The sequence below is a fragment of the Pteropus alecto genome, unplaced genomic scaffold, assembly GCF_000325575.1.
Source record: "Pteropus alecto unplaced genomic scaffold, ASM32557v1 scaffold155, whole genome shotgun sequence".
Classification (NCBI taxonomy): Eukaryota; Metazoa; Chordata; class Mammalia; order Chiroptera; family Pteropodidae; genus Pteropus; species Pteropus alecto.
Window position 1 is genome coordinate 3,579,459 of NW_006438113.1, and position 7,534 is coordinate 3,586,992.

The following is a 7,534-nucleotide window of genomic DNA, read 5'->3' on the forward strand; positions in this document are numbered from 1 at the left end:
ATTTGGCTCTCTACTGTGGCATCGGGGCTTGTTTGCTTCTTGAATGGTGAACCTAAGAGAATAGTGGACTTTATTGCAAAATCATCCTATTTGTATCTTTTCTTCTCACTGTAATTTGTGTTTTCCAGGAACCTAGAACCCATTTTTAAACTCTTTCTTTTCCTTCTCTCCCTACTCAGGCTCTTCATATTTCCAAATATGTATCTTGTTGATGTTATTTTCTCAGTCTTTCCTCTCTATGCCTTTTGCCATTTCATTGTTGGTCGTCTGAATTACTATTGTCACATTCTTCCTTTAATCCTGTCCCTTTAAAATTCATCATCCAGTAAGCTGCAATTCTAATCAAATCTTTTTCCCTTTAAATCTTTTCATGGACTCCCCATCAGCTTTACAAGATCCTTTATATGGCGCACATGACTCTGCCCATCTCTAGCTCCTTTCACTTCACTTGTCTCATATTTTATGCCCCAGTCACGCTGAGCTTCTTGTAGTTTGTAACTATCTCTTGCATTTGTAATTTTCTTGGGTGTTAATGGTAATGATAAAATAGATTAAGTGTGTATGTATGTGAGTGTGTGTTCATAGACAAAAACAGGGATGTAGAATTAAGGATACTCTCTTAATTTTTAAATTAAGCATGGGATGAAGTGACAAAACAAAGTATCATTTTCTGATGAATACTTCTCAAATCTTAATCTCCCAACTGGGTTATTTCTACAAACTCATGGCTCATTTATCTTTATTTATATTATTACATTATTATTATGGCAGGCTGAACAATTTGAGAGCATGGGCTTTGACATATGTCATGTGGGGTTATAGAATATATCTTCAACTATAAGTGGAGAAATAAATAAAACTCAAATGACTAAAGAATCTTAACCACAACAATGACCAGGAGAATCTTAGCACATCTCCCCACCAATGAAACACTTGTTTCTTTTCCCGAGTTTTCTATTTTAATTTTTCCAGTAAAAACAAAAAACAAAATAAGAGTTATTTTTATTCTGTAATTTTTCTTACTATCAAGTCTGTCTCATCTATTGACTGCTTAGAAATAAGCTATTGCTACTTAACATATGAAACTTTTCCCATTTGGTCACTGTGTAGAATAAAATTGGTGTGCATCTTTAGTAAAGCAAGGGGATATTCTGGGTTATAGTTTACTAATAAAATTTTAAAGAGATTATAAATCATGGAATGATGTTCAAATTTATTAGTAATTAGAAAAATGAAAATGTAAATATAATGAGATATTATTTTAATATTAATGGCTTAACAAAAATCATAATATTGTCCACTGCTACATGTTGACAGGGATGTAGAGATATTTGGTGGGCATGAAATCTAGTACAGTCAATCAGAGGCATAATCAAGTTACATACTTTAAGTAAATAACATGCTTACTCTACACCTGCAGTTCTACTGCTGGTTATGTAGCTTTCTATATATCCTATAGATAGGGGTCTATTAGTGAACACAAATAAAGATGTTCACTGTTCCTTTGACATTGGAGGCAGAAATTTGGAGGCCTTCTAGAGGTTCATGTAGAGTGAGCGTAATAGTATACCATTCCACAATCAACACAGCACATGCACAGACGACAGTGTGGGTAGACCTAGAACTCAAAATACTAATTGAAAAATGTAATAAGCAGAATTAGATCTATAATTTGATGTCATTTATGTGCCTATTTTTGCCTCAGTTTCCTCATCCACAGGTTAAGATAATGATAGCGCCTATTTTACAGGGTTCCTATGAGCATTAAATGAGTCAGTGCATAAAAAGCAGCTAAATGCCTGGGGCATAGCAAATGCTCTGTAACACTAGTCATTACTCATTTTATTTTTATTATCCAAATTTGTGACATATGCAAACAAAACACCAAAATGTTTTGAAATAAATGCATACTAGTAAAAAATATACATCAAACCCTTCTTATTTGTTGCTTGCGGGGAATGAGAGTAGAAAATGGGGATAAAAAGGAATAAAAACATTGCTATCATAAGAATGAGTTATGTGTCAGGAACTCAGCAATATGATTAAACTTTCTGGATCTGAGTTCCAGAAAAAAAATAAAAGATATCCAAAGAGCTTGCTTGTTGGGAAAATGTAAATTTCATTTCAGCTGCAGCTAAAATAATGACTTAATCAATAAGAGGTGTTATTGCTCAAAACAGACATATGGAGGTAGTTAGTCTCAGGGTCATTTTGGTTCTCAGTGATATTACTCTTTTACCCCCAGTCTTTAAAGCCCTAGTTTTCACATTCTGACTTTGCTGTCATGGTCATAATACATGTCATTTCTGAGTCTAAATGGTGGAGAAAGGACAGGACTCATTAAGAACATCTCTTTTAACCAAGAGGAAAGCTTTACCAAAATATCCACCACCAGCAACCATACTGTTAACTCAGACCAAACCCATTATCAGGGTGGATCAGCGACTTATTGCACAGCTATGAGAAAAGTGAAATCTAGTATCTGATATTGAAAGCCCCTCTAATGGAACATTGGTTGTTTTTACAAGGCAGAAGGAGTTGGAATTGCTGCTGGGTACCTCATCAAGAGTGTCTGCCATATGAGGATGAGTAAGTGCGTTATATAAATGTGGCTTAACCTCTTACTGAGTTAAAAACATTATCACTTACAGGCCTCAACCTTATGGAAATGATTCAACCTTTTTGCCTCATTTTTCCCATTGGTGTATTTGTAATTATTGAAGTGATTAAGGGATTTGTAGTCTTTTGGATCTTCATGAGAACCCCAGGATTGTCAGTTACTTGCTGAAATGTCTGTCCTTATGAGTTAGTGGTCTTACTCAGGGGTGATTTTGTCTCTTAGGAAATATCTGTCAATGTCTTTTTGGTGTCACAATTGCCAGGGAAACAAGGGAGAGTGCTATGGGCATCTAGTATCAACAGAGTCCAGGGATGCTGCTAAACATTCTACATTGCATAGGATAGCCTCCACAACAGAGAATTATTCCATTCATAATGTTAATATTGACAAGATTGAAAAACTCTTTAATGTATGAAACAAAGACTCATATAGGTCAAAAATGAACATTTTAACCATCTATATCAACCATTTTTGTCTATAAAATGAGGATAATGATCTCTTTATTATAACATTGTTGAGAAGATTAAAAATCAAATGTGTACAACATTCTAAACAGAGTGAGCAAACAGTTCATGTCATTGTGGCTCAGCTTCTTCAACTATAAAATGTAATAATACTTCATTATTATGAGGATTAGGTAAAATATGCTTGAGGTTCCAAGCACACACTAGGTAAAGTATCAGTTGCTTTCTTTCTTCTAATTTATCTTCAAAAGATAGAACTTTGATCCTCTCTGGTTAGTAGGTACTACCCCTCAAAAATATATAATAATGCAACTTAAAGCAAAGCTTGGATACCTAGAATTGAGTTCTTTTGCTATTCAATTGTCATAAGATATCTCTCATGAATTGTATTATGTCAATCAGACTGTAGCAAAAATTTATAAATTCACTTCTAGAGTCAGAAGCATGAATTAGGAGAAGAAAAAAAATCAGTATTTGTTCTATTTTCCATTCGATTTTTACAAGATCATTACTTCTTTAATGATATAACAATGATGTGCAACACAGAAGTTCCACATGCTTACTGCTCAACTCACTGTAAACACCACTGTGCACATTCACTATAAAACTTCCTATTATTCATGTAGTAAATCTTGGTAATAAAAGATCAGCCAGTTATTCATTTTTTCGTGTTATTTTATGCACTATTTTGAGGTCTGAAATACAGAAAGCATCTTCTTTCAAAGGGAAATATCAAAGAAAAGAAAGGCAATATCAGTATACAGGTTGAAACTAAATGAAATCTGCAGCTTAAAAAAGCTCTGAAGCTTGACCTTGCAGATATCAGTGCACTTTGCACAGTTTCCAACTCAGACAAAATGTAATGGCCAAATAAACCATGCTTAAATCCCATTACTACTTAAAGATTTCAAAATTGCCAGCCAATAAAATAGAGGAGAACTTGTGCATCCACATGTAGGAAATGAAGATAAAAATTGGGTGGAAAACGTGGCAATTAGCATTGAGAAGAGGGGATGGGGGTCTCAAAGGCAAAGCACCAGATACCAGCATTAAAATGGAAGAGAAAAACTCACTGTGGCCATTCTATCATGGAACCAAGTCAATAGGGTTAATGAAAACAGCCTGGGCTTTTAGTGTTTCATCTTTTGCTGTTTACACTATGTTTCATTTGCTTTTTATATTCTGTAATGATTATGAAAGCAGACACGTAGTAAAACGGAAAACATGCAAAACACAATGAAGTACCTGGCTTGCATTAGTTGACAAAATAACTACTAATGGATTTCTTCTTTCCTTCTTTTTCTGTTTATCTCTAGTGTTAGAGAATTTACAGATTCCACCACCGTTTCCCCTAAATACTTAGATATATTTTCTCCTTAGAGATTCTGCTTTATATTGAGCTAAAATACATTTCTTGTTTTTTGTTTGTTTGTTTGTTTTCCTTTTCTTCATTGGTCTTATTTTTAATGCTTGAATTCACAGGACAGATCTTGAGTCATCTGAAGAAAAAAGCCATATTCCTTGTACTTTATCCTATCTCTTGGCTACACATTTCTGTTCCTCGGGATATGTCAAGCTTCCTCACTGTTCTGACCATACTGTCACCAAAATTTTCCAGGTGGTTCAGAATTTCTTAGGAGAGTCATACTCTGAAGCAAAAGATGGATTTTAAGGGTAACCTAGAGTAATGCTTCTTAATTTAATGCTCATTCTAATCGCTGGGAGATGTTGAAATACAGATTCTGATTCACTAGGTAGTATGAGGCCTTAGATTCTTCATTTCTAGCAAGCTGCCCTGAGATGCTAAAGCTGCTAGTTAGCTAACAACTATTTGAGTAACAATTGTCTAAGAAGCAGAGCAGAGTAGAATATATGAATTTCCTCATTCTCCATACTATTCATCTGTCAATTCAGTGTAAGACAGAAATTTATCTATGCATGTGGAAGAGTCCCTCACCTTTCCTAATCTCTGTGAAGACAGCAAGTTTTCATTTATTCATTCATTTTGTGTTAGTCATATTCTCTATTCTTTGGAACATAAATCTTATTCCTCAGGTAAATAGATTTCACCATTCTTTTTTACTCAGCACAAACTTTGAACGTATTTTTGTCCATAACTGATGACTACTTATGTAACTTCTTTCTTTGCCATTGGTGAAAATTAGTCTTTAAAATTTAAAGCAAAATTTACTATTTTTCTGCACTAATCTGTTATCTTCAAGAAATGGCAATACCATACAGCAAGGTGCCAAAGAAAGGGACTTTAGAATTACTTAATATTTCTCTTCATGTCATCTCTTTAGTCAATAAATTTATCACCAAGACTTGATGATGTTACCTCCTAAATAGTTTACAGATGCTGCAGATATTAGGTTAAAGATTACCTTCTCCAAGATTCCTTTTCTCTCCTACTACCCACATCCACATTCAACCAGTTTGCTCTTCTGCTCAATTTTCTCAAAGCTACCCTTGCTTCTCCTCTCTTAATCTTAGTATACTTATGATTATAGAGACTTTATATGTTTTTATTTTCCACTATCATGCCCAAGTCCAGTCAGGAGCCTAAAACAGACAAAAAGTCTAACAAGAATCTGTTGAATATTTAGTAAACATTGAAAAAAACCTTGACTTAGCACTGTCTGTCTGTATCTAGGTGAATTGCACTGGCATTCATTTAAAATGAAGCCCAACTTTAGTTGCTTATCACAGCTTTATTTTGCAATTATAAATGCTTTTCATACAAGTGGAGATCATTAAAAATTCCTTTTTCTATTAATATGTGAAATCATTTTAAATAATGCTTTAACCTGAATAATGTTAGCATTTATATATAAAATCTTTCTCTTGCTCTTAATTACAAAAATAAAACAATATTCACAGACCAGCACCTTCTAGATTTTAAAAGGTTGTACTGAAGCCTAGTTTTTACTGGTGCATGGAGGATGAGCTACATTTTTCTGGAACCTCTTTATCTTTGTTCTCACGCACAAAAAATAATGTGCTGAATGCTGGCACCAGCTGTCTATGAAGATTGTGAGCCAGGAGCAAAGTGATCAACTATCCCAATTTGCCCAGAACTTAGAGGCTCCTTAGGATTTGGAACTTTCGGTACAAAAAAACAGTCTTGGGCAAACTTGGGACAATCTTAGCTGAAATGATTGGTCACAACAACCAGTTTTGGCTGTATCTGGGATCTAGCATCTACCTACAACACCCACCTAACTCCAAAGTCCATAACAACTAGGCATGTTAAAGGAAGTCACAATGACTGAACAGTGGCTTCCTAGAGATAAAGGGAATATTTGACTTGTTAAGCTTTCCTGACCAATCTGGGCCTTCTGACAGATTGATTTCTTATTAGTTTATATTGGGCTCATTTCCGACAAAGGCCAGTCATAGTCAAAAGACACCTTTATTATTTAATCTGAAGACTTTTTTCTACTATTTATATAAAAAAAAACAGATTCTAGTTTTTTCTGTAATATCAGCTAGGCAGCCATCTGATGGTAATAATTTTACCATCTGCAACTGCAATCATTTAGTAAACTGTTTGCAAAAAATAAACCATAAAATGAAATGCAAATTGGCTGAATTCAGAGGCACATATTTCTCTAATTAATATTGCTTCCTTAGGGAATTATAGGTTCCTTTTGGCAACATTCATTTCACTGAAAATTTTCTCTGGAAATGCCACTTGAAGAATGTAGCATTAAATTTTTAGAAGAAAATAACATTATTCCTTCAGAAATGTCTCCACCTTAAGTTCGTAGTTTCAAAACAGGGCTCTTTTTAAGAGTAGAAGTTTAAGTACTTAGTTTAGTCTTCGAAGGCTTCTTAAAATAGTTTGAAGATAACTATCTTAAATCTTTTAACTATCTCCCTAGAAACTTTTTCCATTAATACCTAGTAGATTAACATCTTTTTTTTTTTCAGACACTACTAGCACAGTGTCTTTCACTTAGTAGGGACTCAATAAATAGAGATTGGATACAAATATAGATTGGATAGATGAATAAATGATGGAGAAATAAAATCTGGCAGAACATTAGCATCTTTATTCCAGAACATGCCCATATTATCATTGCCAAGATGGCCGATTGTCTCTTCTTTTTCTCTTCCCATGTGCATTCTAATCATTGCTCCTCCTCCTTTCTCCTGACTTAAAGATAACCAAAACTAGTTCTTCTTTTGCCCAAAGAACTATATGCTGAAAAAACTCACCTCTCCCTACTGCTCTCTATCCCGTTCTATGCCTTAACCCAAATTTCTGCTTAAATATCTAATGACTTCTAAAAAAGTAGAAGTGAAAGAATTTGACTAAATTATCAAAGTTCACACCAAGATTAATGACATACCTGGGAGTATTTTAATTTTTAGAAGGCCAGTGTTAAACCAAATGCGTGTCTTCATAGTAAATATTCAAGTACTGGGAATTGATAGTTTTCAAACA